Source organism: Ictidomys tridecemlineatus, chromosome 8 (assembly GCF_052094955.1).
Source record: "Ictidomys tridecemlineatus isolate mIctTri1 chromosome 8, mIctTri1.hap1, whole genome shotgun sequence".
NCBI classification, from domain to species: domain Eukaryota; kingdom Metazoa; phylum Chordata; class Mammalia; order Rodentia; family Sciuridae; genus Ictidomys; species Ictidomys tridecemlineatus.
The window spans coordinates 115484179-115509638 of NC_135484.1; the positions used below are offsets into that span (position 1 = coordinate 115484179).

Below are 25460 nucleotides of genomic sequence, written 5' to 3' on the forward strand. Positions count from 1 at the left end.
TTGTGCTAAGATTCTAACCCTCCTGCCGAGCTCTGGCTGGAGATGTCGGGGAGCCCCAGGGTGTTTGGCCTTGACCTTCTTTCCAAGCATCTGGCTTCTTCATCTTTTCCTGAGCTTATGATCATGTCCTTAAAAAGAAATAGTGGCTCCTGAGTGTGCTTGTCTTGCCCATCAGACTGCAAACCACTGAGGGCAGGGACGGAGTTCTATCCCTCTTCATAAATGGAGACCCTGCTAGGCCTGGCAAAGATGGCATTTGAGAAATATTTGGGGACTGAATTAATTGGCTCAATTTTATTAATTGGCTATGGGGGATGTCCCCACTCCTCAGACAGAACCCAGTGATGAGGAGGATGCAGAATGACGGCAGGACTTACGTAGAGCCAGTGGGCCCCTTGGACAGCCATGGCCATCTAAGTTCTTTTTTTTTTTAAGCCAGGGCCTCACTCATGCTAGGCGAGTTAGCTACCTCTGAGATATACTCCCAGCCTCTCTTCAATCTTTGCTCTGGAGAAACTGTGTCTTGCAGGTACATGAAAGGACGGACACAAGAATGCTCCTGGTAGTGCTGTCTGCAAGCACAAAGAGCTGGCAGTGACCCACATAGCCCCGGGCGTTGTGGGTGTCATAGGACGGGCTGAACACGGAATGGACCCCAGCTTCCTCCATCAACACGGATGGCTCTCAGAAACATACAGTGGCCAAAAAAGAAAGTTTCAGGTGAGTATATACAGCGTGAAACCACACAGATGGCCTTTAAATACACACACAACAATACTATAATAAGTCTAGAGAAATAAATAGTCAAAGAAAGAAAGTGTAAACATCAAATTGGGAATGGTGACCTCAGCACAGGGAGCAGGGCGATGTGACAGAGTCAGTTATGTGCAGCACCAAGTGGTATTTCCCAGGTTGGATGGTGCTGGGGACGTGCTGCTCGCTAATTAATTCTTTCCCAGGTACGTGGAGCTCGTAATGTAATGCTGCAGTTTGTGGTGGTCATTGCGGTTATTCACCGAGTATGTGGGTTCTTCCCCTTCTAAGCTGGTAGCAGGATTGTACTTCTGGCTTCTGAGTGGTTGGGAGGGGCCTCTGACTGGTCAATGAGTTGTAAGGTAGAGCAATAACTTGCGTTTTGAGGCCCTCCAGATCCCTCTATGGCTCCTGACAATAAGTGGGTGGTTGTTCCACCCGCTGGGTCCTGAGTAATTTTGACAGGCAGAGCCGCTACTGATCCCTGGAGGACCATGTAGCAGAAACGAGACGTAGCAAAGGTGCCTGACATGCACGAGGCCCTGGGCTTGATCCTCAGTACTGAAAAAAAAAAAAAAAGAAAAAAAAAGTAGCAAGTATGTTTTTTGTTGTTGTTTTGGTCTGATTTTTTTGTTTTGTTTCTTTTTGGTTTTTGGTACTGGGGATTGAACTCAGGGGTATTCAACTACTGAGCCACATCCCCTTTTTTATTTTATTTAGAGGCAGAGTCTCACTGAGTTGCTTAGGGTCTCGCTAGTTGCTGAGGCTGGCTTTGAACTCAAGATCCTCCTGTCTCAGCCTCCTGAGCTGCTAGAACTACAGGTAGGCACCACAGAAGTGTGTTAAGCCATGGAGACATTGGGATTGTTTGTTACTGCAGCATGGTCTAGACTCTTCTGACTGACACATGGCTTTTAGTGTGTCTGGAATATTTCCATTTTTTAAAAAATCAAATGAGGAAAAATATCCATGCCATTTTGGCAAGTTCTAAGACATGACAAAAGAAAGGGGCTTAGGAGAGTAGAAAGGGCTGCAACGGTTCATTTCTATTGCTGTTTCCTTAAAAACAAACAAACAAACAAAACTTCCTTGCTCCCTTTTACCCTTGGTTGGTAGCAGTGTCTAAGACGAGCATTGAATCCAGGAAGACTTCCGGCTGGGGTGTCCCTGACATCTCATACATCTTCCTTAGGAACTCCTTTAGCCCCACTGTGCTTTCTCCTGACCCGGCCTCAGCTCCAGGAAATAATCCCCAGGCATTAGACACCTGTGGGGCAGACTGGCTTTGGGCACATTCTTAGGGCTTCTCAGTCTCCCACTTCCTTTAAGCTGCAGAAACCTCAGCCAGAGCAGATGCAGGAGATCAGAGCAGGCAGGATGTCGGGAGGGTCTTGCCTGGGTGCCTGGCAAGCACCAGAGTCTGAGCTCCCAGGCCTCTGGGGCTGGACAGCTGTGTCACACAGTCTTGAGCCCAGTGACACTTCAAACATGAGCTTCCTGCCTCCTCCCCTCCAGGGGAAGCTTTCCTGGATTATCTTGCCTGGAGGGAGGAGCTGCGGGTAATACCTGGATTTCTAAGGTGCTTTTCTTCCTAAAGGTTCAAAAGATTTCCCCTTCTCTGATCTCCTGTAGCCTCCCAGACATAGGGCCAGGAGAAGAGGATGATTTCATTTCCCAGGTAAGAAAATGGGAGGCCCAGAGAAGATACTCAAGCGGCCTGAGGTCCCACAGCAGGACAAGGATGTGACTCTGGTGGAACCAGGGTCTCTCTGCCTCCAGACCCCATCCCCCTTAACCCCTATCCTGCTGGCCTCCTGGGGAACAGAGGCTCTGTGCTCTCAGCAGCCCTCACCGGGGGTTAACTGAACCCTGCGTGTCCACTCAGCCTCTCCCGGGGCCTGAGCAGAGAGGAGGAACCCGGAGAGGCCAAGGTCAGCCTCCCCTCCCACGGAGCGGTGACGACATACTGGTCCAGTCCCACCACTGGGAGGCCCGGCCAGGGAGGCTGCCAGAACACCGGGGCTGAAGAGCGTCCAGATAACGCAGCCGGGGTAGCCTCTGCGGGTGGAAATGACATTTCTTGACTTTAAATACCTCCGTCTCCAGCGCCGCGGAGCCTCAGCAAGGCTATTAATTCCTGGACGCCCGGGGCTGCCCAGCCGTCATTCTGTTTGCCCAGGTTGTGTAAGATCTCAGGCATTTCTCCTGCCACCCATCGCCCCACCTCTCCTCCGTGTTCCTGTGTGATGTTAACAAGGGCTCAGTTTATTTCTAGTAACAGGCCTGGACTCAAGCTGACCGCACACATATTTTGTCCTTGCAAGTGACATGGCTCAAGTCAACAGCAAACTCTTGAGGGTTTTCTTTGCAACCTGGTGTCTCTGTGATGAAAGGCGATGCGTATGCATATGGATAGTGAAAACAGAAGCTTTCTCTATGCATGGATATGTATGTGTGTCACTAATTAATTAGTCAATTAACTAATCAATTAATTCCTTAGATAGATTTTGAATGCTTACTATGTGTCAGGCAGAGTTCTAGCACGGGGTACACAGGGTAAACAAGAGTCCTGACTGATAAAACACCTGTGACCCCCCAGGCCCTCCCCTAGCAGTGTCCCCTGGCCCAGCCGGGCCTCTTGACAATAGTTCTACATGTCTTTAAGTCCTGTCCCCCTCAACAAGCCTTCACTTATAGGCTAAGCAGAGTATGATGGGAAGGGAAAGACAGGCAGGTGTAAGAGGCACTTCATGCAGAAAATGAACAGGCCGTGGTAGCTGATGAGCTGGAGAAATAGTCAATGGTGACTCAATGACAATTCCAAGATGTTCAGGCAGAGAGCAGGGAGAGCTGGAGAATGATAAGACAGGTGTGCAGACTCAGGAGAGGGCAACAGGACCACTGGCTTCAGTTAGGAACTGTGTTAATTAATCATGAGGTCCAATCCCAGTGGCTTGAACACACAAGAGCTGTTCCCCTCATATAAAGGTCTGAGCTCCAGGGCGAGTGCAGTAGTTCTACTGTCATTGGAATTGAAACTTCTGTCTTTCTGTTCCATCATTCTCAAATTCTCCTCATGGTTCAAAATAGCTGCTGGTGTTCCATTCATTACATCTGAATTTCAGGAAGAGGGAAAGAAGAAGAAGAAGAGCAAAAGGTCATATGACTCCCGTTTTTTCTAAGGAATCCTAGACATCTCCTGCCACCCTCTGCTTGCATCTCATTGGCCCAAAGCTAGTCACATAGCCACACAAAAGAGCAAGGGAGACCTGCGAAGGCACACTGATTTTTTGCTTGGCATGTTGCCTGTGACTCTGTTACTAATGAAGAAAGGAAGAACTGATGTTGGGAAGGAACCAACAGTTTTCATTAAGACATTTACTAAGTTATTTGTTGAACTGATTCAGAAGGAAAGACCAGGAGCTATGTCAGCAACATGAAGAATTCACAGTGAGGATGAAGCATCCTATTTGAAATGGATGGGGCCTGTGTGGAGGGAGGGCTGAACCCCCAGATTCCCGGTGACTGAGGGAAGACGGGAAGAACAGATCGTGAAAGGGAAAAGTCATGGGAACTCCATCCTCCCTCACCCCTCAATCGGCCACTCATAAGGGGAGCTCCTGAGGGCACCTGTTAGGTGGCAGGCTGGATTCTGATGACCAGAGGGAAGACCCCCTCACATGGGTCCTGCTCAGACCTGGCTGTGATTTACACCCCATGTGGGAATTGTGGGAGCTGAGGAATGGGGGGTCATTCTGGGGAAGGGGGGTGCGGGAGGGCCTTCTCCCCTGCTGTGTAAACTGTCAGGAAGTTTCTTACAGAGAATTTATATCAATGGTTCTTAAATAGGAGCAACTTAGCCCTACAGTGGACATTGAGATAGGGGAACATTTGTGGTTGTTATGATTGGTGTGTGTGTGCTATTGCTATTTAGTGCATAGACCTGTGCAATATGGACTGACATTCAGGGTAACCCAATGCCACTAAAAACCTTGTTTAACCACTAGAGGAAAGCCTGGGCCATGCTTATCATAACCAAATATCATTTACCCATCATCTACCACGGCCCAGGTTCTCTGCACAAATTATTGCCAAACATTTTGGTAACTGCAAAGAAGTAAGTGTCATGATTATCCTTATTTCTGTTTCACAGATGAACACACCAAGGCTCAGAGGATTCAGGTAACTCCCACCATAGCACACAGCCACTGGGGGACCCCAAAGCCCACTCACTTTCCATTTTCCACATGCTGCTAGTATTCATTACTACATGTGTCTGCCATGGCCGCATCTTTTGAAAGCTCATAAATGAGTGTGACAAAAGAGGGAACTCTCTATTAAGTAGACCGTTCCCTTAACTGCAAGCACCTCCTTCCTCAGCCACTCTGGGGATTTCTATGCTTAAAACACACAAACATGGACCAGGAGGATGCAGCTCCTGGAAAAGCAAATCCCAATGGCCGCCAAGCAGATGAAAATATGCTCAGGCTCATTAAGGGGTCAGGCAAGTGCAGATTAAAGCAACAACGAGTACCTCAGGAGGGTCTCGGCAGATGGTAGAAATCATAGAGGGCTGCGCCACCAAGGGCTGCTGGGGTTGTGGGGGAAAGGGCACCCCCATTCACTGCTGGCAGGAACAGGAGAGTCCCACCTTCCAGAAAAGCAATTGGCAGTGTCTTCTAAAATTAAATCCAGGAACATGTCAAGTCAACAATCCAATGCTGGGCACAAGTAGTTATATGACAAGGATTCTTATCATACGATGCTCAAAGCAAAATACAACAGCAAGACAAACAAGCAAAAAAGACAAAAAACACAGCGGGTGCCTATAGTTGAATAGATTATTCACACCATAGACCACATGCAAACAGCACCAAGAATGCTGAGTAGCCCCTGCTAGGGGGTGAGAGAAAGAGAAGTTCTGCTGCAAAGGGGCAGGGAACTGCTTCCCAGAGGGATTGTTGGTTGTGGTGGTGGTTCCCTTATTGTATGCCATTAGCAGAATTCATCCAACCATACACTAAAATGAGTGAATTGTATTGAAGAAATATTTTTTAAGAGACGGCTGCACAACCACATCAATTCCCATGAGGTACTAATGAAAGAGAGAATTTACAGAATTGTGTCTAGCAAGATCCCATCTACAGGAATTGTGTCTGTCAATGTATAGAGAGGTGTTTGCATGTGTTCGTAAGAACATGAAGAAAGATACGGAAGAGTTTGTTGTAGACTCTCACTGTGGGTTACTGGAGGTGGGGGCAAGGAAGGGGTCAAGGAAAAAGTAAAAGAAAGGAAAAACATGAATGCCTTTGAAAGTGTGTGATGGCTGGGCACAGGGGCGCACATCTGTAATCCCAGCAGCTCCGGAGGCTGAGGCAAGAGTTTAGTGGGTTCAAAGCCAGCCTCAGCAAAAGCGAGGCAGTAAGCAACTCAGTGAGACCCTGTCTCTAAATAAAATACAAAATAGGGCTGGGGAATGTGGCTCAGTGGTCGAGTGCCTCTGAATTCAGTCCATGGTACATGCCCCACCTCTGCCCCCCAAAAAGCGATGCAGCCGCACATGCCTGTGATCCCAGGTTTAGGAGCCTGAAGCAGAAGGATGGCAAGCTGGAGGCCAGCCTCAGCAACATATCGAGGCCCTGTCAAAATAAAATATAAAAAAGTTGTGGTGGAGCGCTCTGGGTTCAATCCCCAGAACTCTTTTTTTTTTTTAAAGTAACGTGACCAAATGTCACATTCATGCAACATCTAGAAGTGCATGGGTACAATTTTAGATTAAACTTTATTTTAAAAATACATTTATTTTAATTATTTTCAGTTGTAGATGGACACAATATTTTTATTTATTTTTATTTGGTGCTGAGGATCGAACCCAGGGCCTCACAAATGAGGGGCAAGCACTCTACCACTGAGCCACAGCCCCGGCTCTTAAACTTTCAACATGTAACGGCAAGCGGCGGGGCTGGGCCGAGGCGGGCTCCTGGGCTGGCGTCCCCGGGTGGACTGGCCGAGGCCGCGCGCTCTGCCGGGCGGTGACTCACGGAGCCGGGTTCGGCCGGCGCCTGCGGGCGCGCTGCAGCTGCACCTCGCCGGGCGCGAATCCCTCACCTGGAGGGAAGCCGCCGCCCGCCGCCCGGGAGACCGACCGCGCGGGGGTTTTCCAGCCGGGGCGGAGGCTCCTGAAAGGCTCTTTGTGGGCCCCGGGGAGGCTGGCGCGGCGCGGCGCGGCGCGGGGACAGTGGGACAGCGAGGCCGGGAGTGGGGGCGGGAAGCTCGGCGGAGCGCCCAGGAGCGCGCCTTGGATGCGCAGCTGGTCACGATTCTCCTGGGGTGGTGAGGGGCCAGAGTCCCCACTGGGTTGCACAAGCCACTGTGGCCTGAGGGAGGCCGGGATTTGCCTCACCTTAGAGCCAAGGCCGGTTCGACAGGCCCTAGGACTTGTCAGTATTTGTGGCTCACTCCATGGGGCCTAGCTGCGGGCATTCTAGAGATATTTGCCCGGTGAATGACAAGTGCCTTTGGCAGGTTACCTGGGGACGTCCAGAGCCCTGGGCTTTACAGCTGCATCCTCCCTCCAGAACCCTGAGAAGCCTCTGCTGCCCTTGGAATCCCTGCTTGATGGCCTCCATCATTAATTATGCTTCCGCCCTCTGTGGGTGTCTTGTCCCCCTGACTAGACAGGAATACCCTGGTGGGAGAGGCTGTGTCAGACATGTGACCACTTCCCAGGGCAAAACTCCACTGGACTCAACACAAAGTAGCTGTCTTTCATCAAAATTTAATGTGGCAGGACACAGAAAGAAGGCACTTTGGGTCCAGTGGTTCTCTCTGTGTCAAATGAAGACTTAGCCATTTTGTATCATGTGCCAAAAGAGAAACAAAAATGTAGCCAGAGCCTTGGGTCATTCAGGAGGCCTGGTGTCAGGAGGGCAGCTGTGTGACAAAACATGTAGCTTTAATAACAACAAGAAAAACTGGGAGCACAAGTTGAAGGGCTCAGTGTGGGGAGTGAGAAACCTCCCTGTTCATTTGAATTGGGCTGTTTGCCAGGAGGGAGGAAAGTGCTTCCAGAAAGTCCAAACCCAAGATTAGTGGCTCCAAGGGAAAGATTTTCTACCTGGAACTAAAGCAAGAACTAGCTCATAAACCAGAATTTTCTAGCTTCCTTAGCAACAGAGCTGCAAGAGAGAAATGGTAGGATGACGAAAGGAAAACTAGACTTGGGGTCAAAAGGTCTAGATCTGAGCCCTGGCCTCAGCCTCCTAGATCAGCCCTGTGACTTTGGGGAAGTTCCTTGACTACTCTGAATTTCTCATGTGTAGTCGGGGGATAATACCCTACTATTGGATTCACCTACTAATGTATGGGTGACTACCTCTCTCAGTTTGTGACACACAGTGGTCCTCAGTGAAAGGCTGAGTCACACAGATAGATACTTGTATCTGCAGAACTATTCCTTACAACCAAAAGATGAAAACAACCCAAACATCAACAAAATATGGTATATTCATACAGTAGAGGATTTTTCGGCCATCAAAAGGAACGACGTTCTGATCCATCTACAACCTGGATGAACCTGGAAAACATCATGCTAAGGAAAGCAGTCAAAAAAGGTCATATATTGTGTGATTACACTTACGTGAAGTCCCAAGAAGAGGAACATCCACAGGGTAGAGAGTTGATCAGAGGTTAGCAAGAGGGATTCATTGCTTAATGGCTATGAAGTTCCTCTTTGGAATGATGAAAAATCATTTGGAAATAGTGGTGATACTTACACAACAGTGTGCATCTGATGGTACCACTTAAAACTGGTAAAATGACACATATTTTATATACTTTGTCACAATATAAAAAGGCTTTCAAGAAAGCAGGCTGTGGAACCTGATTATAAAAAGAAAACTCTGTTCTTTGCTGTGCTTTTGTGATGGCTTCCCACTAGGAATAACCCAAATGCCCCTCCACTGTGGAATGGATGGATTGTCATCTGGAAGACCATTCAGTGATGAGAACAAATGACAACCTCACACAAGGATGTGGATGAATCTCAGAGGCATGATGTTGAGTGAAAGAAGCCACACTCAAGGGGACATCCTGTATGATTCCATTTGTATGAAGTTCACAGATAAAACTCAACCGTGGTGCAAGAGGTCAGAGTAGGTTTCCCCCTGGGAAGCGATTGCAGTATTGGAGAGGGGCATGCTGGGGCTCGTGGGGTGGGCATGCTCTGTTCCTTGGCCTAGATGCTGTTACCTGGGTATGTTTAGTTATGGAAAATTCTCTAAGCTGTTTTGCACTTATGTGTGTTCTTTTTTATACATATGTTTACTTCAACAGAACTTTTTTTTTTTTTAAAGTTCTGGTTCAAGTCTGGGATGAAGGGAACGGTGAACAAGAAAGTAAAGCTACAGAAGTCTGATTTATACCCACTTAACCTGTGCCAAGCCAGAGGGACTATGAAACGGGGCTTGTAACTCTCTTCACTGCTTGAGACCTATACCACCCCCTCCTCCAGGCCTCCGTGAGCTGTAACCAATTAGTTTTTGAAGTCTAAATGGCATGCTTTCTACAGCTCACTCTGGGGGTGGGGTGGGGGCATGGAGAGGAAGAGGGCAGAGTCAGCACCAAGAAAAGCCCTGACCCCTGAGTGCACGGCCCCTGGAGCAGAAATCCACCAGACCTGCAGGCACTCAGCAAGTAGGAGATACTTGTTGGTGGCCTGTATCATCCAAGTTCCTCCAGTGCACCCCTGAGCTCCCCCCAAGCCCTCCCTAGTCAGAAGGCACCTTGGGATGCTGCTGAGGAGGACATAGGGCCTGGGGCCCTGGGAGAGAGATTGCATTCCTTCCTTGGGCATTGGGAGTCTGCGTTCCCTGATGCCCTATTGGATGCTGAGGGGAAGGCAGACCCAAACCAGTGACTTGGCCTGGGCTGACCCAAGGTGACTCCTGTCACCAAACAACTCTGTGGTTGGGGTTGGGGGGAGGGGATAATTTTTATTTTTGCTTGATGACAAACTACTTAAATAATAGATCTGGCTGGGGTTTCCATTTCTCCCTGACTGGCCTGACCAGTGTGTTGGCTGATTGGCTCAATCAGCAGGTTATTTTGGCCCTGTGGGGACCCAGGGCTTGGTTTCTGCTCCAGGAGGCCTTCTCTCCTGGTGTCTGGGCCTCCCCCACAGTGTGATGTTTGTTTGCCTGCCTGTCTGGGAGCCTGAGGACTGAGGCAGACTTTGCCAGACTCGGGGCTTTTACATGGCCTGGGCACGTGGCAGTGGAGAAGCAGATTTGCAGGAGCAGAGGTGTCCCCCATGCGCATGCGCAGCAGATCCTTTCTCCTTCCCAGTAAATGCTCCCCTCTTTCCCACTCGGGCTCCTCCGTCTCTCTCCCAGCAGCACACAGCCAGCCACTCTTAGCCTTAATGATAGCAGCAGCAGCACTAATTGCTTACGTGGGAAGAATGCTTTCTGGTTTACAAGCCCTTCCCCAGCATTTGACCCTCCCACAGCCCTCAGTCTGGGGCTGAGGCTCAGGGAGGTTCTGGGACTTAACCAAGGTCAAGGACTCATAAAGGTTAGAGTTATGTCTTTTAATATCTGGTTTCTTCTTCTCTACTCTGACCCCAGATGCCCTCCTGCTTTTGGAGACTGGGACAGAGTCTGTCATCCCAAATCCATTTCTTCCTAAGCTACAGAACCTCAACATACTCAGGCAAAAGAATGAGTCCAAGCCAGGGATATGTAAGCAAAAATTGAAGGAAATCCTTCAAGGGGTGAGGAAAATGGGCTCTTTTACCCTTCTTCATGGCTCGGAGTTCAGAGGTGATAGCTGGGGCTTAGCAGCTACCTTGGACAATGAAAGGACTTTGAAGATAAAAGTCACTAGGGGAGTAGAGCAGAAATTTAGAAGGGGCCTGAGTCTCAGATGACCAGAGAGTCACCACACCAACCCAAATTCCCTACCTCCAAATTCTTTTACATGAAAGAGAAAGAAAGTTGCATCCTGTTTATGACACGGCTAAATGGTTTTCTGTCATTTGCAACTCAGTTTAATCTCTCCTGATTCAGGGACCTCATTTCTGAATCGTCTGACACACAGCCCCTCTTATTCTTCTTCCCACCACTCACTTGGGATGCAAAGCACCCTCTCCTTGTAATTCTCAGCTTTCATAGTTCATACCTCCTTGGGTCATGGAGCTATCCCAGGAAGGGACATTTCTGAGTCTCTTGAATCTGAGAGCGCTCAAGAACAAAAAGCAATCCATGACCAGCTTTCTTAGCTCCTAAGGGTGAGCAAAACTGATAGAGAACACATGACAACCCTGCGCACTCTGCAGTTTGCATAGATTGGATTCTTCTGAGGCCAGTTTATAAACACACACTTCCAACCTCTGTTTTCCACCCAGCCTGTCAGAGAGTGGGACAGACAGTTGATCACTGGGCCGACTCATCTGCTCCCTTTTCCCCAAAGCACAGCAGAAAACATTAGAGTCCATGTTTTTGTGATCCCTATCACATGAATCCACACCAGTAAAACATTTTGAGGCTACATCTTATAGATACCAGTTTATGGACTTAGAGATGATAGCACACTGCTATCAGAGTGGGTGTGTGGAGCTGAGAGTAACTAAAAACCCAGGCTCTGTGGCCACATCTCTGAGTGGTTCCTTTACAAGAAGTCTTGGACCTCATGAGGGGCCAGGTGTGCTCTGGCTCTGAAGTTCCTTCACCCTCCAAGTGCATTGACTTTTGTGAATATCAAGGTGTGGTTAATGTCAGATCTGCCGTTTCAGCAGGAAAATGACAGGAGCTTTGCAAGCCAGCTGTGCTCTGGTGCTGCCCCCTTTCTAAAAAGTCTTCTCCAGAAACCCTGGTGAATGTGCTCTGGTGCCTCATTGGCCAGCTATGGGTCACATGACCGCACTGACCACAAAGGAGTCTGGGAGAGTATTAGGCCATGAGGGAAAATGGCCGTGTAGATACTGCAATATGCATAAATTACTGGGCTAGTACTTTGGGTACATTGTTAAGACCCACATATGAAAATAGGAGTTTAACTGGGCGTGGTGGTGTAGTCCTATAATCTCAGTGACTCAGGAGGCTAGGGCAGGAGGATCTCAAGTTCAAGGCCAGCCTTAGCAACTGAGTGGAGACCCTGTCTCAAAATAAAAATTAAAAAAAAAAAATTATAAGGACTGGAAATGTAGCTCTGTGGTAAAGTGCCTCTGATTTCAATCCCCAGCACCGCCCCCCCACCCAGTGAATGTTTATAAAAGATAAGATTAAAAATACGTAGACATCCTAATGTCACTTCCTCCGTAGCACCCACTCTGGGAATCAAAGGATAGATGGTACAATCTTTGCAACCAGAAAGGGCTGAGTTTAAATGTTGTCTCTGCTACTTATCTGCTTCAGCCTTGGTCAAATCCTTTAATCTTGTTGAAGCCTCATATTCCTCATCTGAAAAATGGGAATAGAAATAGAAATCACTTGACTAGGCTTGGTAAATTTACTAGCATGGAGCTTAGCACCTTATAAGAAACAATAACTGTTAGATATATCTCCCTCAATAATGGTTTCCCATTTATGGAGTGGGGGATGGTATCCAGGAGAGTTAAAGTATTGAAAGCCATGGTACCTGTAATCCTAGTGACTTGGGGGGCCAGGATAGAAGGATCACAAGTTCAAAGCCAGCTTCACCAACTTATCAAGATCTTGTCTCAAAATAAAAAATTAAAAGTGCTTGGGAATATAGCTCAGTGGTAAAATGCTCCTGCATTCAATCCCCAGTACCAGTAATAATAATAATGTCCATCATTTAGGGATTCAGGGACTTTCCATTTCTACAGCAACAAAAGCCAAGGTCTGAGGATTCCCATCAGGGCTACAGCTTGGGCCAGGAGCTGCCAGTGTCTCTGGGCTTTGCCACTGCCAGCCAAGGCCCTCTGCCTGTGATTCTTCTCTCTGGGCTTCAGATTCTTCAAATGAACATGGAAGGTCTGAAGTTTCTCCTTCCACTTAGAGCACCCCTATGGTTAGTCCCCACTCATGCAACATCTGTCTGCTTGGTGTCTCCCCACTCCCACCCCCAACCTCCATGGCCTCTGGACTTGATTTCTGAGGTGCTGCTCCCTGTGACTCGCCTTCCCCTTCTCTGGCCTGACCATCCTTCATTCCAACCCCAGTAACTAGGCCCTTTTCAAAGTGCTTTCTATCCTAGGATGCTGTGAGATTCCATGATCCGTGAGGAGAAGGTAGCATGAAGTTCTGACCTCTGCTACAGAGTTAAAGACTAGACCTGGTTTTTGGTTTTTCCCCACAAAATATGTCCTGATCACTTTCAGTGGGCCATACTTTCTTCTAAGGGCTTCACATTTTAATTCATGTGACACTAGGATGTAGATCCTATTATTGTTATCCTCTTCCTCCTTGTTCCCACCTTTAAAAGGAGGAGATTGGGGTCCTAGAGAGGTTAATTAACTTGCCCTAGGTCACACAGCTGGCGAGAGCAGAGTTGCACATTAGCCCAGGCAGCGTGTCTCTGGACACATTCTCCACCACTGTACTAGTTAATAGCTAATTTTTAAACTTGGTCTCTTCTTAGTTGTGTGACCTTATGCAAGTTACTTAACCTTGCTGTATCTTTAGAGGCTGAACCTCTTGAGAGTACCTGGCAGACAGCTGTTTCACTCTAGATACTTCACATGCATCTACCAAGAACTGGGACATTGCCCTACGAGACCTCAGTACTGTCACCAACTCAGAAAATTAAACCCCAAGTCACAGGGATTATAGGTGTGTGTCACAGCCCTTAGTTACAGTGTTTAAATTTTTTTTTTTAAATTGAGATACAAAAATCATTCTTTTGAGGTGCACAGTACAACTCATTAGTTTTCAAGTCTATTCACCAAGTTGTGCAACTCGTCGCACTGTCTGGTTTCAAAAAAAATTTCATCATCCTCAAAAGAAACCCCCATTTGTTATCGCTTCCCATTTCCTCCCCCTGCTCCAAGCCAGTAAAAACCACGAATCTACTTGACCCCTGTGGATCTCTCTATTCTCAACATTTCCTGTAAATGGAGCACACTTCTGGCTTCTCTCACTTAATGTGATCCACACAACACGGATCAGAATGTCCCATTCTGCTCCAGGACATGGTGTATTGTGTTGACCCAGTCATCTGTTGGGTTGTTTCTACTTTTTGGCTTTTGTGAATGATGCCACTCGGGTGCTGAGATCTTTGGAGCGCAGGCTGCTATTTGGCAGAAAGTCCCTCCATTTGGATTCATCTGGCTGCTGCCCTGGGGATGGGTTTCAGGTCTGCTGCACCGTCTTTCACAGCTGAGCAAATGTCCTTCTCTTTCTTCCTGCTGAGCCCGGGCCCTGGGCTGTCACCTCTGCTCAGCAATGTTGCCGGCAGGTGGAACAGCCTGGCAGAGGCAGAGTGGCACTGTGTTCACGGCCACTACCCACAGGGCCTGCCACCGCCCTCCTTCCTAGTGGCCCAGAACCTCTGAGCTATTCCAGGTCCGTCTGTGGTAGACCCAGCCTGGGAAAATCTGAGGTCCTGGCTGCTAGACAGCTGCCTTCCTCAGAGGCGTGAAGCTCATTCCCTGGGCTTGGCTCAGCCCCTTGTTTCTGGCTCCCCTGGGCCCTCAGCAGTCACCCCTGGCAGCGAGTGTGAGGGTGCACACGACGCATCACTGGGATGGGCTTCCTGTTGACACACGCCAGCTTGTGGCCTTGGGTGTAGTTATGGTCAAAGGAGCACCCACCTAAAAATGGGCCATTCGTGCTCCATGGGTCAGAGCAGATGTCTCTAAGTCATGACTGTTTCCTTCGCACCGGCAAAAACCACCTTTCCTCCCTGGCCGGCTTCCTCTCTGCAGCCCCCAGAAGTCCCACAGCTATTTGGAGTTTCTTCTGTGCTGGACCTCTTCCCCAGACTCATAGCTCAGCTTTCCTGGCAAAATCCACAGGGAAGTGGGGGCTGTGGACTGGGAGTTGTTTGTTTATTCGATAGAGCAGGAGGAGGCAGGGCTTCTGGGTTATTTTCTGACTTGCTGTGTGGTTTGAATGCACCACTTGACCACTCTGTGCTCAATGGATCACACGTGGCAGCATTTACCCCCAGACAGAGGTTGGTTGATGGGTGAGACGATGGAGCAAGGGATGGAGATGGGGGTGAACCCCCTTTCTTGGAGATATAAACATTCAACAGTAGCTTAGATCCCCATTTGGCCGCTCATCCAGATAAAGACATGGTTGTGGGAAGAACACAAGCTTCAAGGCCAGACATTCCCAGAGCCAAAACTTGTCTCTCTGCATCTTACTAGTTGTGTGGCCTTGGGAAAATTACTTAATTTCTCCGACCTTTCGTAGAAGGGGACTAACACTAGCTTTTTCATGGGAAGATAATAAAGTGCTAGGGACAGTTTCTGCAATGTTGGAGATGCCCCCTAAACCACAGAGATGGAGCAGGCTTGGACTGCAGCTCTACCACCCTGAACAGGCCGCATCACAACTGAAGTTAAGCAGGGTCAGGCCTGAGGGGTCCTTGGATGGGTGGCAGCAGGGTAGTTTTTGAAAATACATCCAAATTTTACTTCTTGCTCCGTGTGGGTCAGTTTCTCACACAGGGTTTTAAGACAGGTAATTTGGTGTTGCTGGGTGAATAGCCTCAAATTTACTTTGGTATTTTTCCTGGAAATTAAGGCCCTTATCTTTCAAGCTCCTTTTTGCCCAGCCCAGATTTCACCTCCTTGGGAAACAGAACCAATCAGAAATGGGTTTCAAAAGGTCTTAAGTTGGGCTGGGGATATAGCTCCATTGGTAATAAAGTGCTGGCCTCGCACACATCAGGCCCTGGGTTCAATCCCTAGCACCACACACACACATAAAAGTTCTCAAGTTATCTCCAGGAAAACCTTGCAGAAGGTGAAGTGCTGCAGGGCCAGCCTGTGAACCCCATCCATGGGGCCCCATCTCCCTGGGAGGCATGTGGGTTTGGGTTCTGGCCTCCCTTGTGGCTCTAGTGGGCCACCCAGGGGGTGAGATTTCAGGACTGCCCAGCCACAATCCTCCCTGTCTTGTGTGATAATTCTTGATAGTCCACGGAGGCCTGTTGACTTAAAGCTTTGATCCCTGCTGGAAAGAGCAAGCTCTGGGAAAAGATAGCACTTTAATCCTCTGCAATCACCTAACTTAGTAGAGTAGCTACAGCAGAACAGCTAGTGGTCCCGTAAACTTTCTCTTCCTTCATTGTGAGACAGGACTCCCCAGTTCTGATGGCTCCACTAAAGCAGGTTTTCTCAACCTGGGCATTATTAAATTTGGGGATAATTTTTTTTTTCCAGTGCTAAGTCCTTGCACATGCTAGGCGGGAGCTCTATCACTGAGCCACACCCCACTCTGGACAATTCTTTCCTGTGAGTGGCTGTCCTGTGCATTGAAGGACATTTAATTACAACCAGTCTCTTTGTTGTAACCAAAAATGACTCTTAACATTACCAGGTGTGTCTGCGGGTGAGGACCAAAATCTTCCTCACTGACAGTCAGGAAGAGATGACATTCTCCAGCCTCCCTTGCAGCTAGCTGAGGTCATGTCATGAAGTGCTGGTCAACGGCTCATGATGTGGATCACGAAGAGGTGCTGATGTGTGCAACTGCCCAGTCGCGCCCTTCAAGGGAAGTGTGTTCTCTACTTCCTGTCTTCCCTTCCCACTGGTTGGAATGTGAACACTATGGCAGGAGCTGGAGCAGCCATCTCAGGCCCTGAGATGAAATGAATGAAGAAACCTCCATCCAGGGGGCCCCTCCTGAGTTTTAGGCACTGTGTTAGGGGGTTTTGTGAATTCTCCAAGTAACTCTGCAGGAGAGGGATTATCATTCCTGTTTCCAGAAGAAGAGACCGAAGTTCAGAGAGGTTGAGTGATTTGTTCACCCGCATCACACATCCAACGAGGGAGAGAGCCAGGGCTCAGCCTCAGGCTTTCCAGCCACCCCTTGCAGTGCACTGCCCCTTTAATTGAGAGACTGTACAGATGCGAGGCTCCAATAAGGATGCCACTGCCTTCAGGGTAACCTGTCACAGGTGTTCCCACCCTGACCCTGCTCTTACCCCCTCCCACCCCACGTTCAGCCTTACTCATCTCCCAGTGGGCCCCAATTCTCGAGAACAAGCTCAGAATCCATTCATTCTTTTAAGTATCCACAGTGAGAAATCAGTTGATAGTTGTGTGAGGAGTTTCAGTTAGAAAATGTCCTTGGGTTTTGTCCTTAAAAGGCTAAGACAGGCACACGTCTATGATCCTCACTCAGGAGGCTGAGGCAGGAGGATTGCATGTTTGAGGTTAGCCTTGACAACTAACTTAGATGAAGCTAAGAAGAAACGACTGTGAGCACTCTGTTTTTGCAGGTGAGCTGTGGAATGGTCCCCGAGACTCTCAGCAGGTCCCGGCCCCTGTCTACCCCATTGACCCCTACGAGCACCAACTCATCTAGCCTCAGTGTGAGCAGAACATCATTAGGGAGAACTTCAACCAGAAAGCAGCCCACAGATTCCAAGGCTGAAAGCAAGACCCGGCCCCTCTGACCTCCTGCCCCCACTCCCCCAGGTGGTGGGGAATTGGCTAGGTCTCATTCTTGGGGACATGTGGCATTTAGGATGGGGAAGCCCTTCTCCAGACCCCACTCCTAAGAAGACTCCTGGGAGGACCAGGAAGGTCCTGACCCCCCCACTGTGGGGGCCACTCTGGGGTCCCACGGGGTGCCTGTAGGACGCCCTGCTGAGGTCTAGGAAGGAGCACAGCTGTGAGCTTGCCCTTGGCCAGAGAAGCTCCCTTTCCCTCAGTGGAGGGGGAGGGTGTCCCCCCAGCTGGAGCAGCCCCGGGGGTGGATGAGAACCAGGGTTCTATCCCTGCTACCCTCACTGGCCGTGTGACCTCCAGCAAGTTACTTCTGTTCTCTGGGCCTCAGTTTCCTCATCCCCAAACCAAGGGGGTGTGACTGAGCGCCCAGATCCTCACGTCCTGTGATCAAAGGCCAGTGGAAGGGCCCAGGGACCCAGACAGGAAAGCTCAGGCCAGCCCAGCTCCATGCTAATGGCTTTGCAGAGAAGGGGCCCCGGGCCATGGAAGCTGCTTTATCAAAACGTGTTCCAGCTCACTTAGATTACACTTCACTCCACTGAACTTCAAAAGCCGCACAAGGGCTCCTCCGCAGACAATCGCCCGGGAACATCAACACAACTCGTGAGGCTCTATGGGGTCACTTCATTGGGGAGCCGAGAGCAGGCTTTTATGGACCTGCCGTGGGGAGGGTGGGGGTGGGGACAGCCCGCGGTTGAGTCTTCCTGGCTTTCACATGGTGATCAGCTCTCTAGGGTCCAAATCTCAGATCCGAAAAGACAGTCCTGACAGGCTAACTCTAAACAGATAAAGTCTCATCTGGTGAGCTGCAGCTCAGAGAGAGACCATAAAGGAAAGCAAGATGGTGACAGGCTTTAGCAACTGTAAGAAAAAGGGACACAGGTTCTCATGGACGGTGAAAGGGTGATAAGGTTTCCCGAGAAAGTGAAACTTTGGTTCTGCAATTAGAGAAGTTACAGTTTGCAGCTGAAGAAAAGTGAGATTAAGTGTTCCTTTGTATAAGCCCTGACTGTGTCAGACTCTGGATCCAGCCACTTATATGGATTATCTCATCTGATCCTCCGACACCCAGTGCAGTAAACACTAATCATGATCTTTCCATATTTCTGATGAGAAAACTGAAGCTCAGAGAGGTTTAGTGACTTGGCCGAGGCGACAAAGCAGATAAAAGGCAGAGGTGGGCTTCAATCTTGAGTCTGTCTGCCAGACCCATCTGCATTCCAAATGCATCTTTCAAATCAACATCCTGTGAGGAGCAATCATCAATCAAAAGAACAGCAGCTGTGAGTCTTTTAGCTATTTCAAAAGTGACGGAGGAAAGGGGAATCGGACTCAGCCTGCATTGGGTCACTGGGAAGCACTGAGACCACATGATAAAAAGTAACTGTCTTCCACTGGAGGAAAGGAAGACATTTCTAGCAGCCAGTTTTCTGAAGACAGCAGGACACCTCAGGACTGATTTCTTTGACCTTAGGGGTGTTGGTGCATAAGTACCTGGCAGAGAGGCCGGTGAGTGGATTCTTGGGGTGCTTGGATCAAGGCCCCGGCTGCTGACGTTGAGATTTTAACAGGAGGACCAAGGGGCAGGATCAGACAGACACATCTTGGTCTCTGTGACACTCAGAAGGTGACCTACAGGGCTTCTCCTGGTGTTTCGGGAGGTGGGCCCCCACCCAGCAGCCTCAGGCCCACAGAGAGAACACTGGCCTGTGTGTCTCTGCGCCGGGGACCTGCTCTCTTGCCTTCCACTTTCACCTGTGTGTTCTTGGGCAAGTCATTTGCCCTCTGGAACTGTGTTTCTTCCTGGTAAAATGAGCTTCCTGTGGGTCAGTTCCTCCGCCCCAGGATAACAGGCCTGTAGCCCAAAGGCAAGAGCTGGAGGGACAGCGACAGTGGCAGGATGCTGAGGGGTGGCCCAGGGCAGCTCTCTGAGGAAAGGGGGTCTTGTCAGTGGGGAGGGCTGAAGAGGTCCTGGCCTGGGGGTTAGGGTGGGGAGCTGCTGGTGGAGGCGCTCCCAGCAGGAGGACCAAGGTGGGTGCTGGTGAGTGTGTGCATCCTGTCTGCTGAGCGCCTGCTGCTGGGGTGCTCTTTCTGGCCCAGAGAAGACCAGGCAGGCTCCTGGAGGCCCCGCGGGAAGGAGAGGAGGGGGAGCAGGCGCAGTTCCCAGAGGGCTGCCAGGTTGGGTCCGCTCCTCCAGGTTTGACTGTGAATGAGGAAGGAGCCCCCCACCCCACCATCACCACCAGCAGCAGCAGCTGCTCTTGGGTGAAAAGCCTGGGTTTCCATCCCAAGGCTGGCACTTTCTAGCTGGGTGAATTGGGGCAAATTCACTGAGTGTAGGATCTTCCTGTGATTCCTCATGCCCATGACAGGGCTTTTGTTAATCATGCTGGGACAATAGCATCAGCAGGAACTCTGGGGCAAACTGGCCCCCAGGTCACCCTGCTCAAACTCCCAGAGCCTATTTCTGCATGGGGGACGTGGATGGGTGATAGGCAGATGCACGGGCTTCATATAACTGAAGACTCAATGATGGGCCCGGCATTCTGGGGGTCCTCAGTAACAGAAGGCCCCCTGCCCCTGTCCCCATTCTTCATATTTCGGAAAGGCTGTGAAATGGGGCTACCTGGGGTCCCAGAGAAGCTGCGCTCAGATTTCCTTTCAATCCATGGCTCTTCCCTGGAGGGCCTGTGCCTAAGCTAGGACTCGGGCCTCTTTTTGGGGATCTGTTTGCCTTTTCATAAACAGACGCAGGATTTTTCTTGGCTGCAACCCTCTGCTCACAGCTCATGGCCTGGGCCGTGAAGCGTTGGCTCCCAGGTGATTTGCATCAGGATCTACCAGGAAGTTTGTTTTTCGAGGCCTTAGTCAACATGTGGGTGTGGAAACTCCAACCAATTTCAGTGTTAGAGTCAACTCCTTTTTAAATAGGGACTTTCACATTAGTCAGACTTTTCAAAACAACATAATATTTAGACAAAATTCCATTTCCCTTTCCATCACCAGCAGCAGTTGCTGGAGATATTTCTGTTCTGACCAGGGCTTCCCCAGGCCACTTTCTGCTGGTTCCCCTCCTAGGTCAGTGACGTCACAGGGCTGGGGTGTGAAGTCATCCTTCCGGGTGCCTCAGTTTCCCCTCCTGGCCCCTCAATGATGGCATTGGGCCAGATTCTTAATGTATTTTGATTTATTTTGAACCTCTGGTTTGTCGATTGCCTGGAATAGCAACAATGGAGCCCACCTCCTCCGAGATACCACCCCTGGAAGCCATGGGGTAGTCTCAGGCATTTCTGTATGTCAGCCCTCGAATCTCCTAATTCAGACTGTCTTCGAGGTACCAGGATTTGGCATGAGATGCTTTTCACAAAGTATCATGCATCCCAAATGCGGTCACCCTGAGCAGACCCAGACTTAGACCTTACTCAAACTTGTGCGTTGGCTTGGCGCACACACAACTGGCACCTTCCCACAGTTCTGAGCTGCTGTGTACGTCTACTCTGGTCCCTACTCTCCTGGTCGCTCCATTCCCAGGCTGGTCCTGTGTCACACTCCTGTGGGACATCTCTTTGCCAGCTGGACAAATCAGGCAGTCTTGGACAACCTTGTTGGCTGGGCACTTCTGATGTGTCCAGAGCTCTGCTAGCGGTGATGTGCAGGATTCACTTTGTGAACAACTTATTAGCTGACATTTACCAACCTGGACCCTAGGTAAGCTACCACATGATCTGTTTGGGCCTCAGCTCTGAGGAACGGGGATGATCATGGTAATAGTCCCTCTTCTGTGATATTGGTGTGAGAATCCAGTGAGTTCAGGAGTATAGTGTTTGGAACCTGGTGTCTGACAAGTGCTCAGTTGCTATAAGCCATTTTTTACAATAAATCTTTACCACAATCCTATAAGACTCTAACTGGCGACTCTAACTGACCCCACGGGCCAATGAGGAACTGAGATTCAGGTAACTTACTTCAGTCATGGGCTAGAATGAGAGGCAATGAGCATGATTTGGGGAGTCTGGTTAAATTCCAATTCACTTCCATCTGTATCCACAGTATTTCTAGAGAACCCATGTGCCAGGCCCTGTGTCAGGAGCCAGGAGAAATGGAGATGGGCCAGGCCCAGGGAACCAGCCAAGAGCTCCACCCAGTTTTTAGCCTGGCCCAAGCAGGCAGCTCTGGGCTAGGCACAGTTAATCTCCAGCCACCCCCACTAGCTTCACCTGGCTCATTAAAACCAGACACATTATGAGTTTACTTAGCATCTGCAGAGAGTGTCTTTCATCTTCAAAGGCTTCCCGAAGCACCAACCAATTAATCCTTACAACACCCTCATCTCATAGACAAATATTTATCCTCATTTCATACCCAGGAAAACGAAGGTGCAGAAAGAGAACAGACTGGGCCAGAGGAAGAAGAGTAAGTGGAGAGCTAAACACAACTCTGGAGCCCTTGACCCCTCCGGCTGCCTAGTCCATCTGGAGGCTGCTGGGAAATTCTTCCCATAATCCCTTTCTTTCTGTTTCTTTTTTTTTTTCTTTTTTAAATGGAAGCAGAACCTTTTTGCAAGTTCCGAAGAATTACATTTCTTTAATAGTAACCTGCAGGAAATACATTAAAAACACATTCTATCAGTTACAAATCTTAATGTCACCAGCCAAGGATGAGGGAATTAATGCTGGGTCCCAAAATACATATAGTCAGCAACTCCGGGGCAAGGGCAGAGACGATTTATAGAGTGCGAGGTCTGGACGTCTGGAGCAGGCAGGCTGAGCTCAGCTGCGGAATTGAAACAGGGCTGTTTTCAGATGGGCCAGTCGGGGGAAGGCTGCCGAGGGCGGCTTTGATTTAATCATTGCTTCCCATTTCTCCTCCATGTAAATTACTTTTTTGATGCTATAAAAGCCAGGTTCTGATCTGTCAGAAGACTGCTTTCATTAACATAAGTGCCTGTCAAGGATGCTTTGTAAAAAAATCAACCCCCCCAAAACAAGCCTCCCCCCTCCACCAAAACCAATCCCAACCCTGATTATCTCCCCTGTCTACAAGGGTCAGACCAAGGGGTCGTTCAGGCGATGGTTGGGGTAGAGAATGGGACAATGAGACAAAACATGTGTATGATGAATAATGATTTTACTTCCTTTAACAGCTGGTATTTTTCTTTACCTTTGCATGGCAAAATAAAACAGGGTATTAAAAACCTGTTTTTAACTAAATGCACAGCTTAGTAAATTATGATTAGGAAAATGGTTGGGTCTTTTAAAATTACTTTACTTTGGGAACTCAGTGCTCATTTTGACAAACTTGAACTGGACACAGCCTTGGAAAAGAGGTTTTGACTCCCAGAGTATAATGTGCCCATTTTGGGAAGGAAAGTGACTTCAGGGATAGGAACAGCACTCAACTGTTAGTTGGGAGCTGACACATTCCCAGCCACATGCTCGCTTGTCACCAAGAAAGCACATTAGAGGACTCAGTGGGCACCAAGGAGCTGAATCCCGCCAAGTGGAGATGGACATTGATCCCTGTGTGTCCCTAGGCTGTGTGGTTTACCTCCCATTGCAAATCACACGGCCCTGCATTGTCACTTTGCGGGGGTGGGGGGGGGACCGAAGCCCTGGAGGTCAGAACAGATAGTCTGCAGGCCCCCCTCTCCTCTGGCTGTGAGTGGGCATTCCACATGGCAGGGCATCAAAAGGTAGGAGGAAGAGGTGGACGGGGCTTCTTGTGCTGCACGAGTCGACTTGGAAACACAGTTATTGGAATTGGGATTTTTAAATGTTACTGAAGGAAAAGAAGGAGTCCGTGCTGAATTATATAATAGCTAACACTTCGAGAGGGCTTTAAAATTCAAGTGCACATTCACATTCCAAATCTTGACTATTGGGCCTCTAAGGCAAGAATGTCTGATGGGGATCATTTTTATGAGTGGGAAACTGAGGCACAGGATGACGTGCGGGCTTGGCTGGTTGGCCCAGCCATGAGGGACAGATCCGGAAAAAGCTCCCGTTTTCTGATCCGTGGAGGGTGCTGTTCTGCCAGCCCTTTGCTGGTCAGGAGCCCTGGCCAGAGGCCAGACCTTGAGGTCTGTCTTTATTTAATTGTTAGGAGGCAGGAGGCCTGAGGCTGGGGCTTTCCAAATTCAATCCCCAAGGATTTTAAATTAACACCCGAATAGTTCTTACAGGGGACCTAGCTTAGAGAAGAACCTTAGAGCAATCCATGGATGATGGGGTTTGATCAAGCAAGGTCATAGACCCACCTTCTCCCTCCACAATCTCACAACCAAGCTCCTTCTGAGAACATTGGGCTCTCTGGGCCAACCAAGCCGACCCCAGCCGGGACGCTGCTCTCCACTCACATGGGACCAGCCCCACTCTGCGCTTCTGAAATCGGAGCTGGAGGTGAACTGCTTTGCTCATTTCACTGCCTTTCTTCTCTCCTGAGTTTAACTGCTTTTTCTGGCCTCAGGGAATCCCTTGCAAGTTAATAAAACTCACTACATCAAAGGGCTCCACAACCATTACCCAATTAAAACCTCACAGCACTCCTGCAGCAGGTAAGCTGATTAACCCCATTTTACAGATGGGGAAACTGAGGTTAAGTGGTTTGCCCCCGGCTACCGAGGAAATGAGTGTCCCAGCTGGCATCAGAACTCGGTGGTTTGTTCAGATCCATCCAGGGGTGGTGGTTTCTGTCAAAATCTGTTTTCACAGCACTTTGATGCCTAAAGATTTCTTTTTCCTTCAGGAAACGGATTCCTTGCAGCCTGCACTCAGTGTGAAGGATTTCTCCAGAACCGGTTCCTCCCATGCAGCAGCTCCTGCCTTCATACAGGAGAGGGGACCATAAAAATAGATGAAAGCTAGGAGCTCAGTGCAGTCATTTGGGAAACAATTTGGGCCTTTCAGAAATTAATGTTATTTAAAGATGCAGATTCATCCACCCCAGTGGCCTCCTGGGAGTGCTTCCCGAACCATCTGGTTCAATCGGCTCATTTTCTTTCCCCTAATCCTCCTGGCTCTCGTGTGTGTATGTACAGCGAAGGCTCCTGGGGAATTCACAGCATGAATAAAAAGCAAAGAGCTTTCTCTTTCACCAGGCACCTCTCCTCTTTTCCAAACAGCATAAAATTCCTAATCCTGTTTATTCTTAGGAGGGGGATAAAATTCATGTTCTAACAGACAATGAGGAGACCCAGGGAGGCCTCTACCTCTCAGTCCTCCAGCTGAGAAGTTTGGGGTAGCTTCACCCCATCCTTTGAGAGGACCTCTAAAACCTAGTGGTGTCAGGGAATAAATTTGCCCAGGCCTCCTAGAAGAGAAAAAAAAAAAAAAAGAAATATCTTTTGGGGTCTGGTTACAGCTAACCTTGAGCCACAGAAAGATTTCAAAGACTCAGGTGAGTCTTTTTCAAAAGGAGGGTTTCAGTGCAGCCCCGACTGCGCTAAGTCTCTGCTTCTTCTGTTCAAGTCCAATTATCATCCACACAGGCAGGATGCCGTGTTTACATAAATAATTACCAGATTTTGGATAGCCAGACGTGTCGCGGCACACAGGAGGCAAGCCCATAAATTACATTTGAGGAATTAAGGGTCAGATTGATCTTATCTCTGTAAATCCGGCTGAATTCCAGCGAGCTAAAGGAACATCCGGTTGACTGAGCCTTGAGAGGCAAAGGCCCCAGAAGCCAGCCCTCCTGAGGATGTCGTTAACCGCACTGCCTTCCTTTTTTCACTTCTCCCTGCTCTGGTTTGCAAGCTGGCTCTGAGAGCAAGGGGGTGGCAGGAAGAAGAACTGCCCCAACTTGCTCTTTGCCCAACCTGCAAGGGAGAAAATGGGAAAGGGGTGTAGGCATCCCTTCTTTTTCCTCCTGGACCACACAGGATCTCACCCTAAGAAAAACAGCAACAGGAGGGATGGGAAACAGAGAAGCTGGGAGAGCAACAGGACAGGGACCGTGCTCGCCTCCGGCACAGGCTGAGCCTCCACGTTTTCATTCATTCATCAACAAGTGGGGTCGGGTGTGGCTCCATGGTAGAGCCCTTGCCTGGCATGAGTTCCGA

General features: G+C 49.2%; 1 long non-coding RNA gene across 1 annotated transcript; it reads left to right on the plus strand.

The window, feature by feature from the left end:
- The first annotated feature begins 1843 nt into the window (after positions 1-1843).
- Positions 1844-24493, plus strand: LOC120889016 (uncharacterized). The gene is made up of 2 exons (XR_013425238.1): positions 1844-4935; positions 24146-24493. It is a non-coding gene; the product is annotated as an uncharacterized LOC120889016 (long non-coding RNA).
- Positions 24494-25460: the final 967 nt, after the last annotated feature.